The 17,649-nt window shown below is 39.7% G+C and overlaps 1 long non-coding RNA gene across 3 annotated transcripts in view; it reads right to left on the bottom strand.

Annotated features, from left to right (window-relative positions):
* Positions 1-17,649, bottom strand: part of LOC101787842 (uncharacterized) — a 133,315-nt gene that overhangs the window by 12,436 nt on the left and 103,230 nt on the right. For all 3 annotated transcript variants that reach the window (XR_010043848.1, XR_010043849.1, XR_010043847.1), the window contains 4 exons: positions 13,962-14,366; positions 12,239-12,370; positions 11,645-11,900; positions 1,447-7,022 (listed from right to left, as the gene is read on the bottom strand). This is a non-coding gene — a long non-coding RNA (uncharacterized LOC101787842). The remainder of the gene's footprint in view (positions 1-1,446; positions 7,023-11,644; positions 11,901-12,238; positions 12,371-13,961; positions 14,367-17,649) is intronic.

The raw sequence follows: 17,649 nt of genomic DNA, 5'->3' as shown, positions 1-17,649 counted from the left end.
TATACCAGACCATCGTAAAGTGCTTTGCACTCTGAACATGGTAAAGTCACCTGTGGGCCAAGAACCTCCCAAGCTGCATTGTATAATAGATCATCCTAAGGTATCTGGCATACCAGAACCTCCTAAGATGCCTTGTGCAACACAACACACTAAAGTGCTTTTGGTAACAGATCCTCATAAAGCACCTGGTACACCACAACATCTTAAGCTGCCTTACGCTCCAGACCCTCCCAGATGTCATGCATTTCTGAACAATCTCAGGTGCCACGCATACCAGAAAATCCTAAGGTGCCTCATGTATCAGAAGCTACTAGTGTGCCTTGGGTATGAGAAGCTCGTAAGGTGCCACATGTACCACAAGATACTGAAGTCCTTCTTGTTACAGAAGCTCCTCAGGAATATGGCCTTAGAAAAATTGCTCAGTGCCCTTCCATGCCACAACCTCCTCAGGGACCTTACATACCAAAATGTCCTATAATGCCTGGCATACAAGAACCTCCTAAGACTTCTTGTGTAACAGAAGCTACTTAAATGCTTTCTGTAAGGTGTCCTCTAAGAACAATTTCCTCGAGTGCTTTGTGTACCAGAATCACCTCAAGTGCATTATGTACTAGGACCTCCTAGGGTGCCTCAGGAATCAAAACATCGCGAAGTGACTTCCATAGTAGAGCATCCTTTGGTGCAAGGTATTTCAAAAAATGCTAATGTGTCCTGTGTACAGGAAACCTTAAGGTTGCCTTGTGCAACAGCAACTCCTAGGGTTGCTTGCCCACCAGAATATGCTAAAGCGCCAAGAGTACCACAGCCTACTAATGTGCATTCTGTAACACAGCACACTAAAACTATTTCTGCAATGGAGCCCCCTAAATTACCGTGGCTTTCAGGAACTACCAAGGTACCTTGTGTTCCAGAATGTCCTCAGGTGCTTTGTACACCAGAACCTCCTAAGGTATGTTGAATACCAGAACACACTCAAGCACTTTCTGTAATGGAACTTCCAATGTACTTTCAGATCAGAATTTCCACAGGCCCTTTGTGTACCAGAATCACCTAAAGTACCTGACGTACCGGAAACTCCTAAAGTACCTTATATACCAGAGCATCCTACAGTGCTTTGCACATCTGAACATGGTAATGTCACCTGTGGGCCCAAACCTCCCAAGCTGCTTTGCATAACAGATCATCCTAAGGTGCTTGGCATACCAGAGGCTCCTAAGATGCCTTGTGCAACACAACATACTAAAGCGCTTTCTGAAACAGATACTCCTAGAGCACCTGGCACACTCCAGCATCCTAAACTGCCTTAAGGACCAGAACCTCCAAAGGTGTCATGCATTTCTGAGCAACCTCAGGTGCCTGGCATCCTATAAACTCTGAAAGCACCTCATGTATCAGAACCTGTTAGTGTGCCTTGGGTATGAGTACCTCCTAAGATGTCATACGTACCACAACATATTCAAGTCCTTCTTGTAACAAAGGGTCTTCAGGGGCTGGAGGTTTACCTCAGTGTCATAAGCACCTGACTTGCAAGCAGGCAGTTGTGAGTTCGATCCCCGGTACCAATAAAAAGGAAAAAGACAAAAAAAATTTTAAAAAAGGTCTTCAGGTACCTTGCCTGAAAGAACTTCATGAGTGACCGTGCATGCCACAACTCCTCAGGGGCCTTAAGTTCCAGAATCTTGTAAAATGCCTGGGATACAAGAACCTCCTAAGGCGCCTTGTGTACCAGAAGCTACTGAAACATTTTCTGTAAGGGAACCTCCTAAGGTACCTTGCATAGCAGTTTCCTCGGGTGCTTTGTGTACCACAATCACCTCAAGTGCCAAGAACCAGTACCCTCTACAGTGCCTCAGGAACCAATACCTCGCAAAGTGACTTGCACACCAGCACATCCTAATGTGCCAGGCATTCCAACACTTACTAAGGTGTCTTGTGTACCGGTACCTTTAAAGTTGCCTGTGCAACAGGAACTCCTAGGTTCGCTTGCCCACCAGAATATGCTAAAGTGCCGAAGGGACCACAGCTTATTAATGTGCCTTGTGTAACACAGCACACTAAAGCTATTTCTGCAATGGAGCCCCCTAAACAACCTTGGTTGTCAGGAACTACCACGGTACCTTGTTTTTCAGAATCTCCTAAGGTGCGATGAATACCAGAACACACTCAACCACTTTCAGTAATGGAACTTACAAATGTACTTTGCAGATCAGAATTTTCACAGGTGCTTTGTGTACCAGATTCACCTAAAGTGCCTGACATACCAGAACCTCGTAAATTGTCTTATATACCAGAGCATCTTAAAGTGCTTTGCACATCTGAATATGCTAAAGTCACCTGTGGGCAAGAATCTCCCAAGGTGCTTTGTATAACAGATCATCCTAAGGTGCCTGGCATACCAGACCCTCCTAAGATAACTTGTTCAGCACAATATACTAAAGTGCTTTCGGTAACAGATACCCCTAAGGCACCTGGAACACCACAACATTCTAAGCTTCCTTATGGACCAGAACCTCCCAAGGTGTCATGCATTTCTGAACAACCTCAGGTGCCTGCCATACCAGAAACTCCTAAGGCGCCTCATGTATCAGAACCTCTTAGTGTGCTTGGGTACCACAAGCTCCTAAGTGGCCATTTGTACCACAACATACTGAAGTGGTTGGTGTAACAGAACCTCCTCAAAGACCTTGCATAACAGAACATCCTAAGGTTCCTTGCATGTCACAACTTCCTCAGGGGCCTTGTGTACCAGAATCTCATATAGTGCCTGGCATAGAAGAACCTCCTAAGGCGCCTTGTGTACCAGTATCTACTGAAACACTTTCTGTAAGGGAACCTCCTAAGGTACCTTGCATAGCACAGTTTACTCGGGTGCTTTGTCTACCAGAATCATCTCAAGTGTCTTACATACCAGGACCTCCTAGGGTTCCTCAGGAACCTAAACGTCGCAACGTGACTTGCATACCAGAACATCCTAACGTGCCAGGCAATCCAAAACATCCTAAGGTGTCTTGTCTAATGGAACCTTCAAAGTTGCCTTGTGCAATGGGAACTCCTAGGGTCGCTTGCCCACCAGAATATGCTAAAGCGCCAAGGGTACCACAGCCTTCTAATATGCATTTGTAACACAGCACACTAAAGCTATTTCTGCAATGGAGCCCCCTAAACTACCCTGGTTGTCAGGAACTACCAAGATACCTTGTTTCCAGAATCTCCTCAGATATGTTGTATACCAGAACCTCCTAAGGTGTGTTGCATACCAGAACACACTCAAGCACTTTCAGTAATAGAACTTACCAATTTACTTTGCCTATCAGAATTTCCACAGGTCCTTTGTATAGCAGAATCACCTAAAGTGCCTGATGTACCACAACCTCCTCAAGTGCCTTATATGGCAGACCATCCTAAAGTGCTTTGCACATCTGAATATGCTAAAGTCACCAGTGGGCAAGAACCTCTCAAGGTGCTTTGTATAACAGATCATCCTAAGGTGCCTGGCATACGAGCCTCCTAAGATGCCTTGTGCAACACAACATAGTAAAACACTTTCGGTAAAAGATACTCCTAAAGCACCTGGCACACCAAAACATCCTAAGCTGCCTTAGGAACCACAACCTTCCAAGGTGTCATGCATTTCTGAACAACCTCAGGTGCCTGGCATACCAGAAACTCCTAAGGTGCTTCATGTATCAGAACCTCTTAGTGTGCCTTGTGTATTGGTAGCTTCTATGGTGCCACGTGTACCACAACATATTGAAGTCATCTTGTAACAGAAGCTCCTCAAGTACCTTGCCCTAAAGAACTTCCTCAGGCCCCTTGTATACCAGAACCACTTACAGTGCCTGGCATACCAGAACGTCCTAAAGTACTTTACATTATAGAATATCATAAGGTGCCTTCTGTGTCAGGCTCTTGTAAACTGCCTTGCTTAACAGAATATTCTAAGGTATCCTGCATAAAAGAGCCCCCTAAGATGTCTTGTGTATCAGACCATACCACAGTCCTTTTTGTAACTGAAACTCCTGAAGTGCCTTGCTACCTTCGTTGGGTCCTTTGGATACTACAACCTCCTAAAGCACACTGGCTGCCAAAATCTCCTCAAGTGCCTTTTGCACCAAAACTCCTCAGGTATCTTATGTGTCAGAACATCCTATCTTCCCTTCTCCGGAAGATAACTCCATCTCCCCAGAGCTGGTCTCTGCTGGAGAAAGGTTCATTGTGCTAATGGCCACTCTTTTTCATCTCAGTGATTCAGCAAGCATGCTAATATTGCCATCTGCTCATACTTGATGGGCCCGTTTGGTTGCAAGCTGTACAAATGTATGAACTACAAACTTCTGCTGCAGAGTACCACACACTTGTTCAATGCAGGCACATTCTTTGCATGATGAATGCATGATGCAAACAAAACTATTTTCCATCGCTGTAGACCCCACACAGATAGTAGTCTCATCAAATCCTGAAAGCCATGAAGGTATGCAAGAAATGGATGAAGAGGATGAGGCAAATAATAGCAAGGACAATGGCAGAGCTTTGTACTCTTTTTAGGTCTTCCTGACTTTGATTTTGTTTGAGAATTAGAGAGAGGAAACTTCACTCAGACACTACTAGTTTGCTGTAAGAAAACAGATCACATTTATGCCATGAACTTGGTGAAAAAAGAGCATGAAAACCTTGTTCATCCTTGGGCAGAGAAGAACGTATAGAAGACACTGGATCACCCCATTCTGGTTGAAGTGCATTCAAGCTTTTGATACCAAGTGGACTATTGTTCATCCTGAACTACTTTGTTTCTCTACAAACTATATTACCTATATATTTGGGCCTCTGATTTTATAGTCTTCAGTGACATTCAAAAACAGTAGCAATTTTGAACAAATCTGCAAAAACTACATATATTATAGTTGTATATCCTTAGTCAAGCTTTTTTATTTAGTCTACATAGTAGAATTCATTTCACCATCTTAAAGTACTACACCGTAAATCTACTTTCTAATATTTAAGTGGAATCAAAAGAGTAACGTGAAGAAAATGTTTCTCAAAACAAGGTCTAAAAGCCCAAAGGAATTCTAATGTGGGCTCAGTAGGAAACATTTGAAAGAAACATTACTGGCTCCTACTATGTGGCACAAGCCTGGGATGTCAGAGGGCTTTTACAAGTGAAGGAGTGCAGAATGCTAACCCACCTGAATCTGGAAGCCATAGAACTGGAACATGGACATCAGCAGAGGGTGTGAACACATGGAGACAAGGTTATTTCTTATTGGAGGTCACTGTATTTAGGAGAGAACTGTAGACCAAAGTCCCTTCTCCCATTCCCCCAAGATGAAATACGAAGTGTCCACATACTAAAATAGGGGAAGCCTTGGAAGACAGGGAGGAAAAGGAGAAAACAGACTTGCAGTGACTGTTTAGCAAACTCAATTGAGTGTTACGGTGCATATCCAGATGTCCCCCAGGCTCCTGTGCTCAGAGACAAGGCTTCTGGAAAGTGATTGGCTATGAGGATGATGCAGTTGACTTGCTATTAAGAGGTAGAGCCTGGTGGAAAGAGATGGGTCACAGAAGGCATGACCCAGAAGGGTATGTCCTTCTTCCTACCTCACTCTGGCACTCTTTGTTTCCAGGTCATGATATGAGCAGGGCTCCTCTGCCCACCCAGATCCTTCCATCATGCCACTAGACATGCAAAGACTGAAACTTCTAGATAATGAGCCATAATAAACCTCTCTTCCTTTAAATTGCATGTGTCAAGTATTTTGACCCAGTGACTCTTGTAGGCCAAAAACGAGCCCCCCAACATGGTGTCCAAAAATGGGGCAAGATGTTTTTCAAGAAAAAGCAATGCTGAATTGTTTTACCTGGTACCAGGGACACAGTGAAGTTGGAGTTCACAAAGCTGTGTGACTTACTTAAAACTTTCACAGACTTTTTTTAGAAAGAGCAATTACAAACTGAATGGTTTATGGGTGTGGATCAGGAGATGAGAAAATCCTTGATCCACTAAGGCATGAGGAAGACCTTTGTTTCCCTTTGCAGAGGACAGAGAGGTCTCACAGGAATTTACAATCCTTTGTCAACTAATTTTAGCACTTAATTTTACATAACATCTGTCCTTTGCAGAAGGCAGTAATGGTTAACCTATCAATCAGGTCACCCAGGAAGATGGCGTATACAGAAGAATATGATGGTGCTATAGCTATTAACAATGTGGTCAGTGCCCCATGGTGTCTGGTTGTAGAAAATAGTTGCGTTTGCAAAGGGAATTAACAAGTAATTTGGTCACATATCATGGGCATTGGCAAACATAAGACAAACATAACAAAGCTCTTTTTGTTAGTGTATAACATTCCCCACTGATTTTTGTTAATAATCCAAATCATTGGCTCATGGGGTTTTCAGACATAGGTATTTATTTAGAGCCTTGTGTCTTTAAAATCATAAGCTTAATAGTTTGAACCCAATCTTTCACACAGTTTACCAATTTGTTTATAATACAAGGCCCAATAGCAGGATTAACAAAAGTCTTGCAGCCACCATTATTAAAGCTGTTAACCAAAGAGAGAAAGAAAACCAACATTTAAATTAGCTGTGTTCTGCCTGCCTGGCTTGTTCTTGCAGTCACTTTCTGAGGTTAGCCATGTTTTGCCTGATGACTCCAGAATGATTGGCATACAAGCAACAATTTTTTCTAAAGACAGACAGAGGCCTCCTTGGTTCTCCATAAGGGAGAACACATAAGATTATCAGATATATTTGGCAATCTTAAGCTTTAAAGAGTCCTTGGAGGAAATGACAGTTCACTTATCTGTAGGTTGATCACCATCAGAGGCTGGGACAAGCTTGAAGTGGGAATGAGGAATCCAGGCGGGCTTTTCAGCGACTTTGACAGCAGTTAGAGTGCTGAGGACCACAGTGTAGGGATCTTTCCATCACAGCTCAAGAGAGTCATGGTGATGCCTCTTGATGAGGACTAGTGTCTCAGGCATTCATCCTTGCAGTGGACAGCAGGTGGGGGATGTTGTCTGAAAAACCAGTGGATGGAAGTCAGAACTGGATGAAGGGCCTGGAGGGACTTAATAAGATCTTGATTAGCTAAACCAGCTAATGTTTTTCAGAAATCTAATGGATAAGAGGAAGAGGTCTCCCATACAAAGCCTCAAAAGGAGAAATACCAGTAACATAGAGGGTACATCACACACCAAGAGGGCAAAAGGAAGGAGACTTACTCAGTTCATGCCAGTTCCTAACACCATTAGTTATTACCATTTTGAAAGTCTGTTTCATCCTTTCTATTGTCCTGAACTTTGAGGCTGGTAAGCACAGTGCAGTTTCCAAATGATCTGCAAAGCTTAGGTTAGTTTTTGAGTTATCTGGGCTATAAAAGCTGGGCCATTGTCAGACCCCATGGATAAGGGGAGGCCAAATTGGGGAAACTGCTATCAAGGCTGACTCAGACTTAGTAGGCAAAGCTTCTACACTTCCAGTGAAAGCATCAACCATTAACAGTAAACACTTATATCCTTGAAGTCTAGGCTTCCCCATTTCTGTAAAGTCTACTTCCTGATGTTCTCCAGACATGGTCCCACAATAAAGAGTAGTTTCTATTTGTCCCTTGTTAGATCTTTCTTTACATTTAGCTGTAGTGCCATCATACTGTTCTGCATGCCCATCTTCCTTATGTAAAATTAAGTGCTAGAGGAGAGGAGAGAAATGCAACTTGGAGAGGCCGAAGGGATGCAGACAGAGAGGCTTTGTTGAGTTCCTCTTGCTTGCTGGCACTGGGTGCTATGCTAAGTCATGTTTCTCTGCAACTGTCCAGTTCTTTCCTCCGACTTAGAAGAAAACCCTGTGTTCCTTGAATCTCAGTTCTTCGTTTCTGGAAATTGCTGTCACAAAAAGCATCAAATGAATACATGTTCTCTTTCGTTTGTGTCAGTCATGAACTTAGTAACAGCAGAGAAGAAGCAGTTTGCTGGACTCTCACAGGCCAAACCTGGGAAATTTAACATAAAAACTTCTCATGGAAAGACATTATAGAATATTTGAGAATAAAAAGAAAAAAAGCAGTTATATTAACAAAGACAAACAAGAAGATCTCCTTTATAGCAAAAATGACAAGTAATAAAGTAGAAGAGACAATAGTTCCAGAAAGTCAAAACTCTTACACTACTGTCTTGGTTACTTTTCTCATGTTGCTGGGACAAAATACCTGACACCCAAATTGAAGGAAGAAAAGGCTTATTTAGCTCACAGTTTGTGGAGATTTCAGTCCATAACCAGCTGGCTCCAAGGCAGGGTGGCAAGGCACCCAGGAAACACTCAAGGTAGAAGACAGCAAAACAGCCAGAGCAAAAAACCAAGGGAACAGACCTCTTTTCCTCCCTTACTTTGTAAGCAGTCTAACACCACTCCCCCACACAGGGCAGGTACAGGCACTCACAAAATCTCTGTGCCCTCCTCTTGCACAGGATGAGGCAAAGTAAGGACCCTGACTCCCTGCTGAGTCTCTTGGTTAAACTTCTAAATTTCTCAAGTTAACACAACCATAACAGCTGCAGTCCACTTGGAGTCCCTGGGGGAAATTTGTCCCCTTACTTAAAGCCCACTTATTTGCCTTGGTCTATGTACCTTCTTCCATTTCCAGGGTTAACAGAATCTTATCTTTAACTTTCTCAACTCTTCACCCTTCTCTCCTTCTCACTGGGACTTAAGTGATTGCTTTGGAGCAAGATGTTGATTCAGGATAATCTTCCCTTCCTAAGATCCGTCCACTAACCAGACCTGAAGTGCCCATCGGGCCACAGGAGGTAAAACATCAGGCGCCCTGAGAATTAAAACATGAACATCTCCCGCCTTGCACAAAGTGGACTAGGGAATTGTCATAATATTTTGCAACTTCTCTACAAGTCTGGCATTTTTTTTTTCAAAGTAAAAAGCATATAATACAATGAAGAACAATTTCGGCCACATTTTAAGTCATGATATTGAGGGATGTTAAGAGTCAAAAAAGACATTAATGTAAAATTACTATTTCCATCAAAATTGTGAATTTAATATATAAGGTTGAAAATATACATATAAAGACAGGCATTTATTTTCTCTAACATGTGAAAAATAATCTATTGAATAATTTATATTACCTGACTAGACAATCATGATTACCAGGTTCTTTCATAACCCTAATTTACACCACCATACAGTCATGTAGATACATTTCTAATACTTGGAAAATTCTTCCATATGATTATAGTGTGACTGCATCTATTTCTCCCTGTAGCAGTTTAACCATTTGTCCTTATATAATTATGCAAATACTCTACATTGTGTCCATAATCAGAAATGCCACTTTTATTAAACACTAAACAGCTCAGTACTACTTTGAAGTGACAGTTTCACCTGATTATTTCAAACATTGATTTGTTGTGGTGTTAATTTTTGACTTTGAGATCACTGTGAACATAATGATGACATCATACTTCAAATCTTAATGTATTTGTTAAATATGATGGATAATGTCTCTGTTGTTCTCAGGTATTTAATATTAAGATTTGAAAGGCATTGTTTTGGGGCCATTTTGGAGCTATCTAAAGGACAGTTTAAAAATTCATGTGCCATACTGGAGACTCATAAAATTGACATTCAAAATTCATTATGCAGAGCTCCTGATTTATATATTGAAACTCAGTTACAATTTAACAGCAGACAATTTCATCAAATATTGGGACCCAAAATATGTGACTGGCATCTCAAGTGAGTATTCTGAAAACTGCCATTTACCCTGAGGACATGGTAATTTTGTGCAAAAATTATTTAACACTGACTTTCCATGGCAGTGATTTTTTGATTTATACAAAAAAAGGAAAAGGCTTAGGATATAGCTGTGAACACGAATGCATACACAAAGTTCACAGAGCCTGAGGTTGGAAGCCCAGAACTCCAAGCTGTTTATTATGTTACAACTAAGAAATGTCTTTCTGCTTCAGATACGAAAGCCCATAGATGTAACATTTTGAACCATATTAGCAAAAGTTAGTATTCATCAGATTTGCTACATTCTAAGTTCATTCATAGTTTTACTTTTTTTAAATAAAAGCATGGACATAGAAGTCTTATGTTGACTTCTTTTAGCTCTTTTTAAAAGTTACCCTTCTACATGTCCTGAATAGGACAGTGTGTCCTATGATGCCTTCATTGGTAAGCTTCACTTATAATATTTTTCCACTGGATAAGGTATTTATTTCCATGAGTGTCCACATGTCCATTATGGCACTGTACTTACCATTTTAAGAAGTAATATATTGCTTTGGGTTATTAGTTTGTGGTAAATGTATAATCACATGAAGCACAGTAATGTATAAAGTTTAGATGAGTTCACATATTTTGGTAATAAAATGAAACCTTTTTTCTCTTTTCATCCAACAAATGTCTAACCCAACAATACCAATGCAGGTTAAGTATTATTTTCTAACAGTGTGAGAGTGACAGGAAGTTTGCTATTCACAGTGGCAAATGATTCATCCTTCACTCATCTCTTGACCGTCTCCATTGACACAAGATATCATTTATTTTTGCAAATTTGAATTTAGTCAAAAATTACATGGAAAATGTTACTAGTATCAAAAGTCGTGGCTTACCTGGGGTCATCACTTTACCCTTATTGTCCTATAATAATTTATCAACAGTACTCATTCATCCTTAGAGTGTTCTGGCTTACGATAACAAATTCTGTAGTCATCCCCCTCCTGACCTATTCTTTTGATTTTAAACTACATCTTCCAAAGTGAACCTAGGTACACGGCAAAAACAGTTCCTCTGCAGATGTTTATAAACAGATGCTGTTCATAGGTGCGTAGGACTTAGGGAGGGTAACTGATCTTTTTTGTTCCAAAAACAGACATTATTAAGGTTAACAAGTTGAAACATTTAGTTGCAATGTTATTGTTAATCACAAGCTTTCTTGGGGAGGAAGTCACCCTCTGGAAATTCACTGGACCATCAAAATCATTTAGAAATGAAAGGTTACATTTGCTAATGAAGACAAATTGAGCCTCAACCTGAGAAGCGTAGCAGCATGCATGCGTGGGTCCTTGTCACTGACTAACAACCTGAGTTGTCACATTAGCTTCTCTCTGATCCTGGGACCACTGAGGGGTAAGTTCTTGAAAGGTGCTCGGTTTATTTACTGTCGGCAGTGCTGCTCAGTCTGAGGTTTGCTAGTGTGGGTCTGCTGGATACTGCAGCTCAGAATGTTGTCATCAGAGGGTGATATCATACAAAAATAATAACCTTCCTCCCTAGTTTTAATTGTATTCAACATAAATATTTGTATTTTAGTTCAGATGGCATGTATGATATATTTGATTTGAAAATCATATAAAGTAGTCAGCAAAACTTTTAATAGGACTTTTTTGGTTGATGAATTTCATGAAATGTACCCCTGTTGATAGCTCAAAAAACAATTGTGTAAAGGGCGTGAGGTGGAGCTGTCTGGCACTGTGCCCATGTGGCCACCAGCAGCCCCACTTCGAGTAGAGGCTCAGCCACCAACCTTCCTTAGAGTCCCTGTGTCCTCACTGACTTGAATTCCTTTCAGGGAAAATGAATACACAAAGGAGACCCATAGCAACAGCTTAGTGATACTCACGATTCGCAGAAGGCAGAGGAGTCGCAGTTGTAACAGAAATGAGCCGCTGTCGCTGGAGTATCATTTCAGGTTAGAAGCAAAGCTTCACTAAGAAGAGAGAAAGTGTGTTTTTCCATTGGAAAATGTATGTATTTCCATGACTTCCCGAACATGCTCTGCAAGTAAACTTTCCTAGGAAGTGTTTCTTTCATCTTATTGATTTTCCTTGTGTGACTTTGGATGAACGCAGCAACACTGTGGGGCTCTCTGCACTGGCCTTGAAAAAAGAGATGAGAGGATGGGGGCTGGTGTAGAGCCAGAGGAAGCCATTTCAGCAGTCAGGCTGGCATAAAAATCATTCTAAACATGAAAGCAAACTATATTATGAGCTCTATTGATTGTAGATTTAATATGTAAAGTAGGGGAAATATCCACAGGCATTAATTTCTGTTTTATCGAAACTGGCATCGAGTTCATTTTAAACTCCTGAGGGTGGCTACCAGTGTGGCATCTGTTAGGAACAGAGAATGTAGTAAAAAGTGAAGGTCGATCTCCATTTGTTTGTGAAGAAATGCCAGCATGCAAAGCAAACCTTGTAAATACAAAACTACTTACAAAGTCCAAGTGATTTTGCTGTCTACCTGTGTGAGCATTTCGTGAGCACCCACTTTCCAAGAAATTTGGTAGACAATGGCTGGGGTAACCGACATGTCTTTGATCTGGGCTCCATCTGGAAGAAATTATGACCTAGAGCAAAGTTAGGAACCCAAGTTACTAGTATAACATGTTTGAAGGCATCAGAATATGTTATTTCAAAATATGCGCCTTTAACATAAAGATTACTTTGAGCTTTTTGGGAAATGAAAAAAACTGGCAGATCCCTGAAAATACAGAGCTTCCCTTTTTGTATGGGACATTTGCATTTATAGAAATCTCATTTAGTGAGGCTTGGCCCCTCTCTGTACCAGTAAGAGGAGCAGAACTAAGACATTGCCCACACAACATACATCTGCATGGTGAAACTTCCTTTATTTACAGTCCTTTTCCTGGTCATCTCCTCATGACTGGCCCTTTTCACACTGTAACCCGCTGTCCTCTTTTGGCTGCATATGGTATTTGAATCTGAATTCCAAGCCTCTTGTGATAACTTTTCACTGTAGCCTGGGTATCTCCCTTGTATGGATGAGGCATATGCTAACTGATTTATTTGCTTTTCTCTAGTTTATCTGTCTTTTATTACAGACCCAGTTAGGAACTAGGAAGGAAAGGAAAAATAATTGTCAATACCTTTCAATATCAGGTTACTAGTCCTAGGCAGGGAAAATTTTTATATTTTATAGTTCATGGGGGAAAAGTTACTTACTGGGAAAACTGCATGAACAGAGTGAGAATAGAGCCAAGTTATAAAAGAAGATCGTAATAGCATTTGCAAAGAGGAAAGACACGTAAGAAAAACCACGTGTGATGTTATGGTGCCAGGCATGTAAGTCATTGACAATAGGAGATGGTAGGAACTGCTATCTGGTTTAAATAGCTGAAGTTAATTTCTAAGTATTCTTCTTTGGGTAAGTTTATAAAACAAAGAGTAGGAGAAAAAAACAAACAGTAGAAAATTATAAAAATAACTTCTGAAATCATAGAAAATAAAATTGTATCTTAATAGTAAATACTCATTGCTATTGTTTGTCTTTTGTGTTTTGCTAGGAATTTGTTTTGTTTTGTTTTGTTTTCCCCTCTAACACATAAAGGTATACATGTAGAGACCCATGCATGCGTAGAACTTCTAAACATTTTATGAGAATCAGTTATATAATGCATGATGAAGTGAACAGCTACTTTGAAGAGACATGATGGTATATAGTGCTCATTCCATAGCATCATGATGTGAAATCCAGCAATACTATTATTCTTTGTTCAGAGTGATTTTAGTCTGTTTTGTATTGTTTAATTTCAACATACATGAAGATATGGACAGCTATTTTGAAAAGCATGAGAGATATTATGGCAACCATTGTTGATTTTCCTATTGTCTGGTTTTTAAGGCCTAAAATGCCCTTCAACATCCTGTTATGATCAGTTTTATACTCCTTTGTTTTGTATGAATTCTCTGTGTGTGAAGATATGGACAACTATTTGGAAGAAAACAAGAGACAGTATGATAGTCATTGAAGGTCTCTGGTTGCCTTGCTTTGAAATCTGTGTCTCTTACATTGTTATCTTATGATCTGTTTTGCTCTGTTTAATTTTACCCTCTTTAAAAATAAAATAAAAAATAGTAAATGCTCATAATCTTTTGTATCTATGAATGAGTCCCAATTTTGGCAAGTCTTGCACTTACCTTTCAGGTAGGATGTTGGCAAAGGAGCCTCTGTCTCTCCACCTTCAGAAAGCGGAGTTTGCAAAAGAGATGGGAGTTTAATTAGGAGGGAGCCAGATGTGGGGAGACTGGAGTCTCTGGGTTCAAGGCTAGGTAAGGGTCAGTGGCATTTATGTGACAGAAAAACCACTCAGTGTGAGGAAGGAAGCTGAAAGCTGGGAGAAGCTAAGTGGTTGGTGAACCGTACTTGGTGAGGCAAGCATCAAGGCTCCTCATAGGAAGCATATTCAGAAAATGGGGTGCCAGTGAGAGCTGAGGATGGGGGTTTGGCTTTTGTCAAAGTTCACTGGTGAGCATTCTTTGCAAATCCAGATGAGAGATTCTGGTTTCTACCAGTCTGAGCCAGACAAGTCTTCCTCACAATTCCTAAAAAGAAAGGCAAAGTGTCATCCTCACCAAGGTGGCCATGTATCAGAGACATTATCCATACAAAGTAAGGTCAGTAGTGCCATGTAAGTCTTCTCCTGAAAGAGCTTCAAAGAGAGGTTATGCTCTTTGAAAATTAAATTTTACTCAGGAAAGGTGGATGACTCAAGGTTTTTACCAAAAAAAAAATTGTTTTTATTTTTATGTGAATTTTATGTTAAAATAGCAATCTCTCATTATCCACAATTTCATTGTCTTTGATTCAGTGTCCACTGATTAGTCACAATCAGTAAAATATTAAATGGAAAATTCCGGAGATAAACAATTCATTACTTTAAAATGACTTTATAGTATTATTATACTTTCTTTACTTCATTAGTTATGATCATTATTTTTTTCTATGCTCAATTTATCTATATTACACATTATTATTGGTACATACATTAGAAAAACCTAGTAAAGACTCAGTACTATTTATGGCTTCAGGCATTCACTGAAGGTCTTGGATTCCACAGAGATAACAAGTGACTACTCTATTATTGTTTATAAGTGTGTACATTCTATCATGTTTATACATCCACAATTTTATTATTTTATAACTCTCACAAAATGCTTAACACTAAATAGCAATATTTTTATCTTTTACCTTCTGATTTTTAATAGCTCCTAAACCAGTTGGAAAAACTTTTAACTTGTTTATGCCTGTTAATGACATTTTTAAACTCATATGCATTTTATACACTAAGTCAAGGTAATCAGAAGTAAAGGTATCATGGTACTAAATAGGGGCAGAGATGAGTTTGTGGCTATTGTGCAAATACAAAAAACATTAGGAGGAATAAACTGTAAAGAGTATTATATGATATATGTACTTTTTTGGGATAAAAGCTAGTGTAAGAATCTGTAAGAATTTTGAATCCAGGGAATTTGGCAGCCAGAGCCACATTTGTCTGGCTCTGCTGGTTTCCAGCCTGCCTGGGCCACATGCAGTGAACTTCTCTCAATCTGGGGAACTGGTCAGCTGGAGGTGAGTGTCTGTGCACCATCCTGAGCCCTGGGAGAGTTTAAGATCATTGCCCCCAGTGGTCAAGGACCCGCCCAGCTTCCAGCCACCTAGACTAGACTAGGTTTTGTGACCCGACTAGATTATGTCCGGCGACCTTCTTCAATCAGGAGAGTTGAGGACACATGAAGTGAGTTCCAGACCATTGGTCCTTGCCCAGAGAGGGCTTTGGACCATCATCCACAGTGGTCAGGTGCCCACCCAGCTTCCTGGAACACTGGAGGTGACATGGGAGGTCCTGTGGGCCTGACTGGACCAACGCTCAGCAACCTCCATTCAGTCCCAGGAGCTGAGGGCATAGAAGACGATTTTCAACAGGCCCAGGGGAAGCCTTGGAACAACACTTGAAACAGGGAAATATAGGAAAATGACAAGATGAAAGACCAAAATGTAATTTCAAACCTCCAGCCCATCCCAAGAAACCTTAGGAGCTATGTACATAGAAGAAAATGTATACCATACACCTGAAATATCTGAAATAAGAACAACAGAAATAAAGAAGCAACTCTGGGAAGTTTTCAAGGAATTAAAACTAGAATTAATCTCCCAGGTAAATGAAGAAATGATAAAAGTAATGAAAGAGATGGTGAACACATCTAAAAAAGACAGTTAAAAAATTAGAGGAACAAAACAAAAAGATAGAATCCCTGGATGAACAATATAAGAAACAAACAGAATACATGAAGCAGATTTAAAGAGATATACAGGAAATCAAAAATTCCACTGAAAGTTGTCAAAACCTCAACGAAAGTGAAGGTACAATTTCAGACCTTGAAGACAAGATTGCAGCTAGTGAGCAAGAAAGGAAAGATCTCTTAAAAATAACAAGGAATCAGGAAACAACAATTCAATAGCTGCAAGATGATGCAAGAAAAACAACATAAGATTGATAGGGATGAATGAAAAAGAAGGGAACAACACAAATGATATCAAGAGGTTATTTAGAAAAGTAATAGCTGAAAATTTCCCAAACATGAGAACGAAAATGGACATTAGGTTTAGTGAAGCATATAGAACTCTAAATAGCCATAACCAAAATAAAACTACACTTAGACATATAATAATCACCATTGCAGAAATCCAACATAAGAATAGAATATTAAAAGCTGTTAGAAGAGACAGATCACCTATAAAGGAAATCCTATCAGAATCACAGCAGACTTCTCAAAACCAACAATGAAGTCAAAAAGAGCATGGAGTGAAGCATTTCAGATTCTAAAGGAAAATGATTTCCAACCTAAATTGATGTACCCTGCAAAACTGTTTTTCAAAATGGAGAAATAAGATACTTCCATGACAAAGAACAGCTAAAGAACTTCATGATCACCAAGCCAACCCTGCAAAAAATACTGAAAGACAGTTTAGACACCCTTAGGAAAAAACCACTAAGCAAAGCAGACAAACAGAATGGAAAGATAAAGATGCAACAGCAGAAAGATAACATGTCAACAATAAACCAATATATAACAGTTGTAACCATTAATGTAAATAGTCTCAATTTATACCAATTTATACCAATTAAAAGAAACAGACTGGCAAAATGGATCAAGAAACAACATTCAACCATATGCTATCTACAAGAAACCCATCTAACCCAAAAGGGAAGTCAAAGATTGAAAGTCAAAAGATGGAAAACAATACTTCATGCAACAGGAACCACCGCCCCAAAATGGAGGGAGCTATTCTGTTTGCAGACAATGTGAAATTAAAACCAAGAATGATTAGAAGAGATAAAGAAGGTCATTACATACTGGTTAGGGGAAAACTTCAAGAGGAAGAGATAACAATCTTAAATATATATGCACACAAATTCTAGAGCACCCAGTTATACAAAGCAAGTATTAATAGAAATGAAAAATCAAATAAGCAATAACACAATTATAACAGGAGACCTTAACACACCATTGACACCAAGGGACAGATCAACCAGACAGAGTTTGTATTAAAGGGAGAGGTCTGAATCTGAAAGGAAAGTATATCTTCATAAACTACCCCCTTTATTACATTTTGGAAGACCTGCACATCTGGAAGAATAAATATATTTGATACACCAGGAGGTTAATAATAAATTTTTAGTCATATGAAAAACTTTGCACTAGAGCATCTTTAAAGTAAAAAACTTATGGTATGGAAATTTTTATCCTTTTGATGATGACCAATGTAAACATATTAACATAATATATATTTAGTAACAATTATTGGAGTGTTTCCCACAAGGCT

This window comes from Cavia porcellus, unplaced genomic scaffold, assembly GCF_034190915.1.
Source record: "Cavia porcellus strain 051 isolate PalLab524CR breed Dunkin Hartley unplaced genomic scaffold, mCavPor4.1 scaffold_27, whole genome shotgun sequence".
Lineage (NCBI taxonomy): Eukaryota > Metazoa > Chordata > Mammalia > Rodentia > Caviidae > Cavia > Cavia porcellus.
The sequence above is the reverse complement of the archived record's forward strand: the minus strand, read 5'-3'. Positions and strand labels throughout refer to the sequence as shown.